Genomic DNA, 16418 nt, shown 5'->3' on the forward strand with positions numbered 1-16418 from the left:
AATGCAATTCTTATCGAAAGACCAATGACATTCTTCACAGAAATGGAAAAAGCAATCCTAAAATTTGTATGGAACCATAAAGGACTAAATAGCCAAAGTGATACTGAACAAAAAGAACAAAGCTGAAGGCATCACACTATCTCACTTCAAGATATCCTGCAAAGATATAGTGACCAACACAATATTGCATTGGTTTAAAAACTGACACACAGACCAATGGAACAGAATAGAGAACCCAGAAATAAATTCACGTATTTACAGGCAACGGATTTTCAACAAAGGCACCAAGAACATTCATTAGGGAAAGAACACCCTCTTCAATAAATGATTTTGACTAAACTGGATATCCACATGTGGAAGAATGAAACCAGACCCCTATCTTATATCATATACGAAAATAAACTCAAATGAATTAAAGACTTAAATGTAAGACCCACCAGCAATGTATGAGAAGTTGTTACTCCACATTTTTTCCTGTATTTGTTGTTGTCACTATCTATAATTTTAGCCATTCTAGACATCATATAGTGATACCTCATTGTGGTTTTTATTTGCATTTCTCTGATAAGTAATGATATTGAAAACTTTTTTATGGGTTTATTGGTCATTGATGTATTTTCGTTTGTGAAGTGTTTGCTCAAACCTTTTTCCCATTTTTATAATTGAATGTCTTTTTATTATTGAATTATAGACATTCTTTAAATGTTTTGGATTAACATCATTGGCAGATATATGTTTTGTGAATATTTCTTCCCACTCTGGCTTACCTATTTATTTCATTATCAATGTCTTTGATAAAGTTTATCTCATCAAACTTTCATTTTCTGGTTTTTTTTTCTGTCTTGTGTGATTTGCTTACATTACGAATCTGTGGGTTCCTATAGTGAATACTTTTTTCTTGTGCCCTTAGCCCCAGCATAGAGCCTGACTTATAGATGGCCCAAAAGTGTAGTACTAAATTTGTTGGGAGTAGGAGAGAAGGAAATATGTTTCCTTTTTTTTGCGTAGTATCTTTTTAGGGAATTATCTCCCCTCACCATTTAGTCCTTCAGGTTAAGAAAAGGCTTATCTCATTCCAACCCATCCCTAAGGGTGGGTACTACTTGATCCAAAGTAGGCCAACTGAAGCCTTGCTCTGCACTCTTGTAAGAAATATGAGTGTAGAGGTATCATCACCCTCCTTCTACCAAGATTTAGAAGGACATTGTAATGGTAAAGCAATTGCTTGCCATCTTTGCCATCACCCAAACAATCCTACTTGAGTATGAAGTCAATACAGAAGTTAAGAGATGGAAAATGGAGAATAAATGATCCTTGAAGACATAATTGGAATCCCTGGATTCAACTTTTCCTGAATTTTACTTCCCTTTGAAATGCCCAATTATATAAATCAAAGCCTTTCAGTTTATGTATCTGTTTAAGCAAATTTGAGTTATACTTTTATTTTTTGCAACCCAAAAAGTCCTGTCTAGTATACTTCTTAATAATGTATCCTTCCTCTAATTAACATCTAATTCTCCAAATCTCCAGAGGTCTTTTGGAGGTGAAGGAGATGGGGTGGAAAGCAATATTCATAATTATCTGAGAGTGTGTGACCAATATAACAGGAATCCTGGCTTCATACATTATGCAGCATTGTTAAAAATCATAAACTTTTAAATCATGATACAAATTTAAAAACAAAACTAATTATAACATTCAGATCATGGAGAGAACTGCTACTATTATGTCCGAGCATGCTCCTCACTGTCATTTTATTTCTATATATTGTCATCAAGTATATGATTGATTAATGAAAGAAATATGAATCCTTGAAATAAGCAAATTCATTCTTTCTTTTTAAATAGTAGAACACAAGCCAGATGAAATCATTTTTTACAGACTCTGTCTTATAAAATTGACAAAAGTAAAGTTCTGGTTAAAGATGTATATATGAGGCCGGGCGCGGTGGCTCAAGCCTGTAATCCCAGCACTTTGGGAGGCCGAGATGGGCGGATCACGAGGTCAGGAGATCGAGACCATCCTGGCTAACACAGTGAAACCCATCTCTACTAAAAAATACAAAAAACTAGCTGGGCGAGGCGGCGGGCGCCTGTAGTCCCAGCTACTCGGGAGGCTGAGGCAGGAGAATGGCGTGAACCCGGGAGGCGGAGATTGCAGTGAGCTGAGATCCGGCCACTGCACTCCAGCCTGGGTGACAGAGCGAGACTCTGTCTCAAAAAAAAAAAAAAAAAAAAGATGTATATATGTATCTGTGTATGTGTGTATCTTTGTATGTGCGTACATATGTATGTGGTCTGTGTGCCTATGTGTATGTGTGTCTGCATATGATTGTGTATGTTTATACATGTGTGGTATAAAGTGAATGAGACTGTATATTTACATATATATGTGTATGAGTGTGTGCTTGTGTGTCTATATCTCTATGTGACTATATTTGCGTCTGTGTCTATATCTCTATGTGCTACATTGTGGCTTAATTTGCATTTGTGTGTGTGTGTTTGTGTGTGTGTAGTATAAGTATGGGTTTGTGATTGTGTTTGTGTCAGTGTGCTCTGTGTTTGTGTCTACATGTGCATTTGTGCAAACGTGTATGTGCCTGTGTTGTATGTGTATGCCTGTAGGTATATCTGTGTGGTTGTATATGTGTATGTGTCAATGTGTCTGTGGTTGATGGCAGGGAGAAGGGTAAAGCTACACTATCCTATTCTGTACTTGGTGCAAATTAGGAAAAGTTGCCCTCTCTGGTGGGACAGAGCAGCCTCACAGGCACAGGGATTGGCCAGGAGAGTGGGGACTGGATTTCACGCCCCATTGGCCCCCTCATCTGGTATCTTAGGGCGGAGAGCAACTTGGTGAGCATGAGGGGTATTTTGGAAGACCTGAAGTCCATTCAGCCTCTCTTCTATTGTGCAGGCCCCTTCCCATAGAACTCAGTCTGAAAACTGATGTTCTCTAATTGTCTCAAAATGACACGATTCCAGAGGTGTTCATGGCAGAGTTCCTGTACCTGAAGTCCAGGCACTGCAGAGCCTCCAGAGGGCTCCTTCTTTGCCTCAGCCTCAGGCCTTCAGCATGCCTTCCCGCAGGTAGACCTTCTCTCATGTCTCTTTTTGGAAAGCTCAAGCCAGAGAGTCCTGCCTTAGTATCCTATGGCCTTAGACTCGCTTCTGCCACCTGTTGCCTTGTTGTGGAAAACATGTGTTGAGGTTTAGGGTTGCATATTGCCATGGCTCATTACATGGTTTGCAGTTTTTAAAGAATGACTCATGACTAAAAGGCTGTGGGGTTGTGATTAGGTGGTGTTAGCGGAGAACGATATGGAAGGTGTGGGGCTAGTTTAGATGGAGAGTGAGGAACAGGGAGTGGATAAGCAGTTCAAATGTGGAAGAGAAAACTGGTGCTGCAGGTTGGCTCTAGAAGGATCATTAGGACTTACATTCCTTCAAAGCCTTCATATCCAATATGAGCTGCCCACTTCAGCTTCTCAGCAGAAACTCCCTCTTCAGCAGTCTGACTTGTAGTGTCTTGTGATAGATGACCTTGGGCAAGTTGCTCAACCTTTGTAAGCCTCTGTTTCTTCAGTAATAGCCCTATTTACTTATGTGGGTGGTTAGGAGGAATAATGACATAGTCTATGTGACAACCTGGGAGCACAGCACTAAGTGAATATTGTTGCAGTCTTTTCTCCCCTTTCGCTATACCCTCTTCTTCCATCTCCGGGTGCTCATAGCACTTCATCTGCCCATAGTACAGCATCCAGCTCTGGCCTAGCACTTGGCAAGTGCTCAGTAGTCAGTAGATATTTACTGAGTGAAGAGTTAAAAGAAGTCAGGCAGGCAAACTAAGGGAAAATAGTAAGTAGTAGGCAAGTAATAAAGTAAGTTGAAACATTTTCCCATCTTTGGAAATGAACTAATAGCATCCCTTGATATGAAAGTTGAATAAACAATGATTTTGTATCTGTAAAATATAGCTGTAGGTGATGGTCAGGGTGGGGAGCTCAGTAGGCACTTCAGATTACTGATTTCCTGTTTGTGATCATCTGCCAGGTCTACAGTGGACCATTTCAGTTTTCCCTTTGATATCACAGGGCGAATTTGGAAGAGAGAGTGTGTATGCAATGGCACCTGTTCCTACCAGAGGGTCAAGTTTCAGAGAGGCTTAAAGGAATCTAAATGGTGAAAAGAAGAAAGGAGAAAACAAATCTTATTAGTAATGACAGATGCAGTAGGCAGGTAAGGGCTGTCATCACCGCAATTATATACTAGGTATTAATCACCTGCTATTACAGAGCACTGTGCTAGTTGCTGAGATTGTGAAGTAGAATTCCAGGTTTTTGCCCTCCGGAGGCTTCCAATCTAGGAAATGGAATTGGTTAGAAGATAAAGAAGTATCAAGCACTGTATGTTTGTTTAGTACTGTGACAAATGCTTAAAGGTATTTTGTAAGATATAATCATTCTCCAAGGAGAATCTAAGGTTCAGAGAGATTAAGAAACTTTCTCCAGCTCATCCATCAAACAAACTGTAGAACTGGGAGAAGGCCCAAGTCTGTCTGGCTCTAATGGCATTGTACTGCCTATAGGCCTCTGAGTAAGAGCATCCGGGCAAGCGTGTGAAAAAGAGAATTAACTTGACAAGCTATCCTAGGTTCCATGAGATGTGAGTAATATTTGATGATTGTTGCAGGAATCCTACAAGAAAAGATATTAATTGAGATAGAAGGAGGAACTTTACAGAGGAGGTACATCCTCAACTAGATGCTGAGGGCAGAATGTGAATCCAGTAGGAATGAAGGGAGCGGCATTTTAGGTGGAAGTAGGCATGGTATATGCAAAGGTGGGAAGTGGGAAAATTTTCACCTTCTGGGTTTCTGTTATGCCGCATGGAGTACCAGAGAGAGCACAGCCTGCTCCAAACTTACTAGTAGTGCTTCACCAGCCCAGTCACCCAATTTCCATAAACCTCAGTTTCCCTATCTGTGCAATGGTTGTGATAATAGGCATTTCATAGAGTTATTGAGACCAGAGACAATGTGCATAATGTTATCTACGTCCTCAAAAATCACCACTCTAAATTAAACTTCAATCGAAATCAGCTTCCCTCTCTTATAGTTTTCTGTTTTCCTTTCTACTTGCACTTGAATCAATTATATATTTGTGTGTTTATTTCTTTAATGTCTGTTTCCTGACTGTAAGTTCCATGAGGACAAGGAAAATGTCTGTTCATCTCAACACTATCTCTTTAATGCCTAGACCAGTACTCAATAAATCTTTGTTGAATGAATGAATATGTAAATGTAGGAATGAATAAATGAATAATAAGATCAATTTCTGTGCTATGATTCTAAGAATCTTAGGGAAAATGTCTCTTTTCTCTGGTAATGGGCAGGTTGCTAATGCAGGAAAAGCTTTCATAGAATGAAGTTAGAGCATTACAGGGCCTCCACAGGTTACCAGAGAAGCACCATGACTCGTCTGTCTACTATATGGAACCATCTCTGAGCAGGAAGGAAATTACACCAACTTCCAGCTCAGCTGGTTCCAGAGTTTCACAACCCAGCTCTGTCTTGCTTACTTCTGACGTGCTACTTCACTGGTATGACCTGCAGTGTGCTTAGTGGATAATGACACTGCATAATCCCCATGCTGCCCCACAATGACCCTGAGTGATGTCTAGACTTTCCAGTAATCAAGTCTTATAATTCAATGCAACGCAATAACCTTTTATGTATTGTTGGGGAGGAGAATAGGGAATATATAGATGCACTGATAATTACTAGGCATTTGATATATGATCTGTGATAGAGATAAGGGCAGGAAACTAAAGGGTACAGAGGAAGCTACATGGTCCAGCCTGATGTGAAACAATGGATGTATGGTTGGATAACATTTATATATTTTCTTTTTTTTTTTTTTTTTGAGACGGAGTCTCGCTCTGTCGCCCAGGCTGGAGTGCAGTGGCCGGATCTCAGCTCACTGCAAGCTCCGCCTTTCAGGTTCACGCCATTCTCCTGCCTCAACCTCCCGAGTAGCTGGGACTACAGGCGCCCGCCACCTCGCCCGGCTAGTTTTTTGTATTTTTTAGTAGAGACGGGGTTTCAACGGGTTAGACAGGATGGTCTCGATCTCCTGACCTTGTGATCCACCCGTCTCGGCCTCCCAAAGTGCTGGGATTACAGGCTTGAGCCACCGCGCCCAGCCACATTTATATATTTTCAAAGTGTGATTATATATTTCATCCCTTCCTGGTCTCCCTGTAGTCATGGAGAAGCATAGATAGCATTTGCATTATTTGTTCCTATGATATATATAGAGAAACTGAGGCAAATGGGGGTGGTCCGGGACATAGATCTGGTTTCAGTGACTGTCTTAGTCTGTTTTGTGCTGATATAACAGAATGCCAGAGGCTGGGTAACTTATAAAGAAAATAAATTTATTTCTCACAGTTCTGAAGGCTGGGAAGTCCAATATCAAGTTGCTGGCATCTGGGGAGTGTCTTTTTCTGTGTCACCCCATGGCAGAAAGTGAGAGGGTGAGAAAGAGGAGTTGGGAAATCGTGGGAAATCAAACTTGTCCTTTTATAATGAACTCATTCCTGTGACAATGGCATTAATCCATTCATGAGGGTAAAGCCTGCATGGCCTAATCACCTCTCATTAGGCCTCACCCCCCCAACACTATTGCATTGGGGATTCCAGTTTCCAATAATGCTTTCTTGGGGACACATTCAAATCATAGCAATGGTAGATAAAAACTCATGGCCTAGAGTTCATGACCGTCAGTTTAGGGATCTTCTGAACCAAACTGTCATTCACCCTTATGTTAGACAGCAGTATGAGCATGCTTGCAATTTCACAATGTCACAGAAGGTGGGGGACCTTCTATAATATGTCCCCTATGCATTTTTGTGATGGAACATCAGAATATAATAAATTAGTGATACAGAAGTGCTTGGAAGTGAAGGGTGTGGTCCCTTTAAATGATAGGGAAGGGGACAGGGACATGCTTACGTGTGCCCAAGGACTTGGTAAGGACAGGCATTTTTGTTTTCCTGTCCAAATATTGCATTTCCCAAGACCACCCTGGCCTGCCACGCCCCCATCCTATGCCTATAAAAACCACAAGATCATAGCAGGTAGACACATAGGTAGCTGGACATCGAGGGGAATACATCAGCGGAAGAACACATGGGCAGCTGGATGGTGAGTGGAACACACTGACACCAGCAGGCCACCAACTGGCAGAATGACATGGAGTTTGACTGGGGCAGTCAGAGGAGAGCCTGGGCCGTGAAGCAGCCCGACTCCAGGGGAAAACCATCTCCCTTTTGGTTACTCCACCTGCTGAGTGCTACTTCCACTCCATGAAACCTTGTAATCATTCTCCAAGCCCATGTGTGATCTGATTCTTCTGGTACAGCAAGGCAAGAACTCCAGGATACAGAAAGCCCTCTGTCCTTGCAATATGGCAGGGGTTTAATTGAGCTAACACAACCACCCATGGACGGCTAAACTAAAAGAGCACCTTGTTACACATGCCGACTGGGGCTTTGACTGTAAACAGTCACCACAGACACTGCTGTGGGGTCAGAGCTCCACAGCCTGCCTATCTGTATGCTTCCCTAGAGGTTTGTGCAGCAGGGATTGAAGAAGTGAGTCACACCCCCATTGCATGCCCTTTGAAGGGGACAAGGGAACTTTTCCCGTTTCATTAGGAGTTGGCAAACTAAGACTCGTGGGCCACATTGTCCATTGCCTGCTTGTGTAAGTAAAGTTTTATTGAAACATAGTCACACCTACTCATTTACTATTGTCTATGGCTGCTTTTACATTACAAAGTTGAGTAGTTGCAAGGGAGACTGTATTGCCCACAAAGTCTAAAATATTCACTATCGGTCCTTCAGAGAAAAAGTGTGTCAGTCCCTGGAATAAATGAATCAAATGGAAGTAAATGGAAAAAAAAAAAAAAGGATTCATTCATTCATAATAGGCAGTGTATCACAACTGAAAAACATAGTGAAAAATGGTTTCAGACAAACCCAGGTCAGAATCTCACCTTCGCCACTTGGCTGAAAAACTTTGAACAAATTATTTTTACTCTTTGGGCCTGTTTCTGCATCTATCACCTTGTAAGGTTGCTGTTTGATAATTCTATGATACAATGTAATGTATCTGTTACAGTGTAATTTATCTGTTATTAGGTTTGACCCCAAACAATAGAAAACACAAAATAAAAACGACTTACACAGGACAGCAACTTTTTCTTCATGTGGAGGTCTGAAGGACAGTGGGTGTTGATTGGTCCGGTGCCTCCTGCACTAGGAACCCACGCCTCTTTCATTTTGTTGCTTTGCTGTGTATGGGTTTCATTCCTGAGGTCCTTTCATGGTTCAACATGGCTGCTGGAGCAAATAAAAAATCAAATACACAAAAGCCTAGAGAAAGAGCCATCCATAGAGGCCAGGCAGCAAATCCACTTATTCAAGTCTAGCCAAGATGAGACCCCCTTGCCACAGTGCATGAAACCAGCATATTTCACTTATTCCGTTCTTGGGGTATGTTGAAGCAGATCTGGAAGCAATGTCTTCTGTGTATTAAGCATCTAACACTTTACAAAGCATTTTCATATGTCTTACCACACTTATTCTTCATAATGCTCTGAAAAGGTAAGATGAATAGATCTTAATATAATTATTCCTATTGAACCCTTGATTCACACAGCTGCTGAGTAACAGATTCCGAGTCTACAGCTAGGTCTTTGGATATGTTGCTGGTAATGAAAAGGTGAACAATCATGGTGCAGAAGAAAGAAAATGAGCCAAACGAGGATCCCTGGTAGAGTTGCAGTGCAAAGACTGGGGCTAATTGTGTGGCCTCAGCCTCACTGGGCTGTTCTCACCTGTAAGACCAAGATAAGAGCACTCATTTACTTCTGGGGTTGTTGTGAAGATAGCAGACAATCTTACTGCACCTGCCACTTAAGATCAGTTCAGTGAAATTATTATCTTTCACAGGTGTGTCTTTGGAAAATCACTTCCCCTTCCTGGATCTCAGTTTCCTTTTCTAGGAAAACGACATGTTTGGACTCAGCGACTGCTAAACTTGGCTCCCTCAGCCTGGGATCGTGCCTTTTATGAAAATAGCTCGGATTGGAGCTCAGGTTGGAATTCTCCCTTTGATTGCTTCCTAGCTGTGTGTCCTAGTAAGAGCTAAAAATTTCGGATTCCCCACATCTGTAGAACAGGGATACATAACATGTAGATTATTAGAAAGGGAAGGCATGTGAGAATTAAGTGAGTTGGGTGTCCAGTACCCAGTAAATTGTAAAACTTCTCAAAGGCAGGGACCCATCTGTTTTGCATATTTACAGAATGTCATACGTTGAAGTACGGGGCTTGGCCACGGGGTTAGAACATTTCTGTAAAGAGTAAGGAACCAGACACAAAGCAAGCAATCAAGAATTGTAACCATGCAATATTCTTATTATTGCTTACACTCGCCTACAATAGTCCTGGTGTTTAGTAAACTAACACAGACACCCATCCGGGGCTGCGGAGAGTCCGCCTGGGTGAGCTCCGCAAGGTGAGACCCCAGAGCTGGGAACTCGCAGCCTGAGCAGTCGCAGCCTAGCCGGTCTTGGGTCCGCGTTCCTCGCGCCCTGCCCAGCTCTGCCCGCGGAGGTGCCGGCCAATCCCACGACCGGTTCAAAGGGCCAATCAGGCCGCGCTTTACAGGGGCCGCGCCTGACGCGGCGGGGCCGTGCGCGAGGCGGTGCTGCAGCCGCCCCCGGGACCGCCCTGCCCAGGCGCCGTGGGGCTCGGCGCGGCTACGTGCGGAATCTCTCTAGCTAAAATGTAATTTCAGATTGGACAAGTACTGTAAGTGACCCGCCTCTCAGTCCCACGTGGGCGCCGGGGGCTTTTGCTGGCGCGCAGGCTGTCAGCGCGCACGCCCAGAAAGAGGCTTCTCCAGCCCGGCCCTTCCCTCCCTTTTGCCGCAGTAGTTGCCTCCTCTTGCCCTTTCTCCTCCTCCCCTTTCTCCTTCTCCTCTTCCTCCTCCTCTGGCCGCTTAGTCTCACACCCGCCGGGCCGTTGCTCCCGAGACGTTGTTGAGTCCCCTGTGTCCTCTTCTGGGTGAGGCGTCCGGCCACTCAAGGGAAGGGAAGGGAAGGGTCGGCCTTGACTGTATCCAAGGCTGCCTGTTAGGTGTCTGGAACCCGTGCTGCTTCCTCTCCGATCAGTGCCCATTTTACTATATTCAGTTCTCTTTCTCTCCTCCGCTTACCCTTGTAGGACATTTTCCCAGCATTTGAGGAGCCCTTAATTCACGTCTGGCTACCGAAGGCATTTTTAGGCTAGTGTTGCTTGTAGCTTTAAAAGCTTCCAGCACTTGTGATAATGTTTGAGGCACAGATGAGTTTAGATGAGATAATGCTGTTTGTTTACAGTTTTCCTGAGTAGGAAGGCCTAGGGATATCTTTCCATTTTTATCCGTTTCCTTTTTATTTGAAGATTGACAAGGAGCCGGGCGCGGTGGCTCACGCCTGTAATCCCAGCACTTTGGGAGGGCCAGACGGGCGAATCACGAGATCAGGAGAATCGAGACCATCCTGGCTAACACGGTGAAACCCCGTCTCTGCTAAAAATACAAAAAATTAGCTGGGCGTGGTGGTGGGCGCCTTTAGTCCCAGCTACTCGGGAGGCTGAGGCTGGAGAATGGCGTGAACCCAGGAGGCTGAGCTTGCAGTGCGCTGAGATCGCGCCACTGCACTCCAGCCTGGTGGACAGAGCGAGACTCCGCCTCAAAAAAAAAAAAAAAAAAAAAAAAAAGATTGACAAGGTGCAAAATGGTGAATTTCCCTCATCTTGGGCTGTTTTCCACTAAAGCACTTCTGTGTCTTAACACAAATTTCTTCCCTGAAGAGTCAGTCATGACGTGACCAAAGTCTGAAAAGCAGTTATCCTTAGGTTAAATTTTAAAGTATGAGACCAGGAGGGGTGAGGTGCTTATTCTTTTGAATTGTAAATCATAAAGAAGGGAGAGTCTTTTATGTTGTGGCTGTTATTTAAACGGTAGAGTTTTGCTTTGTATAGTTTTTGCTTGCTTTTCCTCTTTTTTTCTGTGATCCACCACGTGTATGTCCTGATTTTTTTCCTTTTTAACTTGCTTGCTGGATTTTCCAGCCAGATGACTGCCGCTTGGTCTTCTGGGAGTCTCCTGTTAATGGGGCCCTCATGCTTGGCTCTTGACCTGATGGCCACTGGCCTGGCTCTTGGAGGACCTCCTAGTGGGAGGCCCAGAGCACTGTTATTAAGGATGATTTGGGGAACAGATCAGAGGGGGTCAGCTGGGCCTGGAGATCGATTTTGAGGGGGAGGGAGGTTGGGAGCCTGCCTGGCTGGATTTGGAAGTCAAAACATGTGTGCTGGGAGAAGGGCATAACCCCAGAGGGTGGAGAACTGTGTCTCTCTGGATGAAATTAAGAAGTTTACTGGGAGGAGGCTGGGCCTTCCAGGCGGTGTTAGTTTTTGCTGTGGGCCTTGTCTTTTCCTGGAATTTGGTTCCCTTTCCCTAACCTTTCACTTATTAGTTTAAATAGTTCCCTTTACCTAACCTTTCACTTATTGATTTAAATAGTTTAAATCACAGTCAATTACCAGCTGGTTTTTAAAACAATTTGAGGTAATGAATCTTGCCCTTAATCTCCTAGCCAGAGTGGAACCCCCCTACCCCCACCCTCAAGGGGATTTGAAATGATTCTTTTACCAGAATGTGCTACAGAGATCACTTACTCTCTCATCCGCCCACCTTTTTATAATGGAGGGACATAGAATCAACCCAAGTGGTGTAAGAGATCATCCAAATCAGTTCTTCATGTATTCATTTATTCACTCATCTTGTCCACATACTTTGGGCCCAGAACGGTGGTATCTCTGGGAAAGAGCAGATGAGTAAGACTTGGTCTCTGCTTTTAAGCTTTCATCCATTTTGCTTCAATCCACTTTTATGAGGGAGATTATGTGATAGTGAGATGAGTACAGTGAAAAGTATGCAGAAGACTCCCAGGAGTTGAGAGAAGGGCAAATGGCTCAACATGGGGAAGCCAATTGAGGAGGACTTCCCGGAAGGGACTACTAGAGCTGAGTTCCAAAGCCTAAGTATCAGTGGGCTGGAGAAAGGGCGAGGGAGTATATGAACCAGGAACAGCATGTGCAGAACTACAGAAGCATGGCACATGGTTGATTAGTATGGCTGCGCAGGAAAGGCTAAGGTGGAAAGTCACCCGACAGGAGGTTGGGGAGGGTGAAGGCCAGATCAGGAAGGGTCTAGTGAATCATCTTAGGGGAGTTTGAAATATATCTCCAGGGCAAACAGTGATGCTCTCAGGTTTATGTTATAGAAAATTAATTCTGGCTGCAGTTTGGAGAATGAATTGGATGGGTAAAGCCTGGATAGAGATAATCGTAGTAATATAGGTGAGAGAGGTGTTAGGGTGTATAGTTATGGGAATGGAGAGAGATTAGGAAAATAGAATGGTTAGGAATGTTATAAAGTTTCAGTGTCACAAAAGAAATAGCACTTGAATATCAAATTTTCTTTTTTTCTTCTCAGCAAGGCAATTTACTTCTATAGAAGGGTATGCCCTCACAGATGGAGCAATGGTGAGCACACAGCTGGATAAGGGAGGGGAAGGGGGTCTTATTCCTGATGCACGTGGCCCCTGCTGCTGTGTTGTTCACCTGTTGGCTAGGGTTAGACTGCACAGGCTAAACTAATTCCAGTTGGCTAATTTAAAGAGAGTGACAGGGTGAGTGGTTTGGCGAGAAAAATGGTTATGGCAGAGCAGGAAATTGGAATGAGTCAGGGTGGAGAATGAGCAGGTAATCGGAATGAATCAGTGAGTCTGGGTGGAGCAGGTGATCGAAAAAGGTTGCTTTATGAGGAAGTTAAGTTTAAAAGTAGAAAATAATTGAACATACTGACATATGAATTCTTTGAAGAGAAATTTAGAGCTCATATCTAATGGAAATTAATTACTGATTGAGTGTAGGGATAAGAAGGAATGTAGTCATCAGTAGGTGTTCTTGAGTGGGCTGTTTTGTAGCAGCTTTAGTGAGGAATAATTGACATCCAATAAACTGTACCTATTGAGAGTGCCTAATTGGAGAAGTTTTGTTATATACATATATCTATGAAAACCATCATGACCATCGAAAGAACATACCTGATAACCCCAAAGATTGCTTGTACCCTTTTTAATTCCTCTTTGTATACCCTCTAAGGTAAAGTATATCTTAAATCTTTTGTCCATTTAAAAAAATGAGCCTTTTATTTTCTTTTTATTGAGCTTTGAGAATTCTTTATTATTGTAATTTCTTTATCACATGTAACTTGCAAATATTTTCTCTTATTTTGATGCTTGTCTCTTAAGAGTGTCTTTTGAAATCAGCATTAATTTTGATGAAGTCTAATTTATAATTTTGGTTAAATAAATGTTACCAATCTGATTTTTTATGGATCATGTTTTTTTTGTGTTTAAGATATCTTTGCTTAACCTAAGGTTTCAAATATTCCTCCTATTTTTAAAAGAAGTTTTGTCATTTTTGGTTTTATATTAAAGCTGTGATCATTTTAAGATAATTTTTGTATAGGACATGAAATATGGAATCAAGTTTTTTTTGCATATGGCTATCCAGTGGTTCCAGCACCATTTGCTGAAAAGCCTATCTTCGTTGAATTGCCTTTGCACCTTTGTTCAAAAATCAATTTACCATGTATACATTGGCGCAATTTTGTGTTTTATTTTGTTCAATTGATCTCTTGTCTATTTTAATGCCAATACCACATAGTCTTGATAAATATAGCTTTGTAATAAGTACTGAAATCAGCTAGTATAAGTCCTTTAATTTTGTTCTTTTTAAAATTTGTTTTAATTATTCTAGGTTTTATTTCCATATGAATTTTATAATCACTTTGTCCATTTCAAAATAAAGGCCTATTTAGATCTTAACTGAAATTATATTGAATGAATACATTAATTTAGGGGGAGAATTGACATTTGAAATACCAAGTCTTCTGACCCATGGACACATTATATCTGTTCATTTATTTAAGTCTTCCTTATTTCTCTAGGCAATATTTTGTAGCTCTCAATACATAGGTCTTACACATCTTTGTTGAATTATCTGTAGGTATTTCCTATTTTTTGATGATATTGTAAATGATATTAAAATTTTAAGTATTTTAAAAATTTAATTTCCGATTGTTTTCTTGCTACTGGTATATTGATCGTGTATCCTGAAATCTTGCTAACGTGCTTATTATTTCTAAGAGCTTTTTTTTAAATGCCATCAGATTTTCTATTTAGGTGATCCTGTCATCTGTAAATAAAGATAGTTTTACTTCGTTTCCAATGAGGTTGCCTTTTATTTTTCTTGCTGTATTCCACTAGCCAGAACCATTGCTTTACATAGAACTGATGAGAGCTGACATGTTGCCTTCTTCCTGATCTGAGGGAGATGCATTCATTTTTTCATCATTAAGTATGATTCATGATGCTAGTTGTATATCTTTTGTAGATATGCTTTATCAGGTTTAGGAAGTTTCATTGTATTCCTGCCTTACTGAGATTTTTTTTAAAGGAATAATAGATGTTGTGATTTTGTTGTTTTTCCTATGACTGTTGTGATCTCTTGTTGCCCAGGATGGAGTGCAATGGCGTGATCTCAGCTCACTGTAACCTCCACTTCCTGGGTTCAAGTGATTCTCTTGCCTTAGCTTCCCGAGCAGCTGGGATTACAGGCATGCGCCACCACACCCAGCCTTTTTTTTTTTTTTTTTTCAGTAGAGATGGGTTTCTTCCTGTTGGTCAGGCTGGTCTTGAACTCCTGACCTTAGGTCATCTGCTCGCCTCGGCCTCCCAAAGTGCTGGGATTACAGGCGTGAGCTACTGCGCCTGACTGATCATTCGTATTTTTAAAAAAGATTCTTAATGTGTTGAATTACATTTATTGATTTTTTTTTCCAGTGTTAAATCTTGTGTTCCTGAGATAAACCCTATTGGTCAGGGCATATTATCCTTTTTTTATATTGTTGAATTTTATTAGCTGAAGTTTGAAGAATTTTTGTATCCATCCTTATGATGGATATTGATCTACAGTTTTCTTATATCATCTAAATACCCGATCTCTCAGTAAATCTGGCCTCATAGAATGAATTAGGAAGTATTTCTTCCATTTTGATTTTTTCTAGAAGAGATTATGTAGAATTGGTATTTTTGTTTCTTAAATGTTATTGCAACACTATTCACAATAGCAAAGACATGGAATCAATGTAAATGCCCGTCAGTGGTAGATTGGATAAAGAAAATATGGTACCTTTACACCATGGAATACTATCCAGCCACAAAAAGAACAAGATCATGTCCTTTACAGCAGCATGTATGGAGCAAGCTGGAGAACATTATCCTGAGCCAGCTAACACAGAAACAGAAAACCAGAAATACTGCATGTTCTCACAAGCGAGAGCTAAACAATGAGAGCAAATGGACACAAAGAGGGAGCAACAGACACTGAGATCTACTTGAGGGTTGGGGGTAGGAGGAAGGAGGATTAGAAAAAAATAATTTGTTAATATAAAAAATGTAAATCTAAAGTATTTAAATAAAATTGAACTTCAGTTTGTTGAAAGTTTAACCGAATCTTATTAAATAAGTTTTAAAAAATCCATTCACAATTCCAACAACAACCAAAAAAACCAAAAAAACCCCCTGTTTAGTAGGTTTCACTAGTGAAGCCATCAGAGCACGGAGTTGTTGTTTTGGGGGCAGGAGGCTAAATACAAAGTCGTTTGATTACACAGATATAGGACTGTTCAGGTTATCCATTTCCTTTCCCCCCCCAGCTTTACTGAGGTATGATTGATGAGTAAAAATTATACATACTCAAGATGTGCAACGCAATTTGATATACATTATGAAACGATTACCACAAGCAAGCTAATTATATCCATCACCCTTTTTTTTGTGTGGTGAGAACACTTAAGATTTACTCTCTTAGCACATTTAAAGTATACAGTAAATTATCAACTGTAATCACTATGTTGTACATTAGATCTCTAGAAATTTTTCCAATAACTGAAAGTTTGTTAGAAACTTCTCCCCATTTCCTCAGTCCCTGGTAACTGTCATTCTCCTCTCTGTTTTTATGAGTTGACTTTTTTAGATTCTACATATAAGGGATGTCATGCAGTGTTTCTTTCTGTTCTTGGCTTATTTCACTTAGGATGTTGTACTCCAAGTTCATCCGTGTTTTGGAAAACGGCAGGAATCTTTTTTGAGACAGAATAATATTGCATTGCATATATATGTATGACATTTTCATTATCCATTCACCCATCTATGGACATTAAAGTTG

General features: G+C 41.3%; 1 protein-coding gene across 10 annotated transcripts in view; it reads left to right on the forward strand.

Annotated features, from left to right (window-relative positions):
- The first annotated feature begins 9550 nt into the window (after positions 1–9550).
- FGGY (FGGY carbohydrate kinase domain containing) overlaps positions 9551–16418 on the forward strand; it is a 444024-nt gene continuing 437156 nt past the window's right edge. For 6 of the 10 annotated variants that reach the window (XM_017961918.2, XM_021942158.2, XM_017961935.2 and 3 more), the window contains exon 1: positions 9963–10136. The gene's annotated coding sequence lies outside the window, so the exon portion shown is untranslated. Of the gene's footprint in view, positions 9882–9962; positions 10137–16418 lie in introns of those variants that run through there. The other 4 variants (XM_017961925.3, XM_017961936.3, XM_017961930.3 and 1 more) reach the window with 4 other exon arrangements.

The sequence above is a fragment of the Papio anubis genome, chromosome 1, assembly GCF_008728515.1.
Source record: "Papio anubis isolate 15944 chromosome 1, Panubis1.0, whole genome shotgun sequence".
Classification (NCBI taxonomy): domain Eukaryota; kingdom Metazoa; phylum Chordata; class Mammalia; order Primates; family Cercopithecidae; genus Papio; species Papio anubis.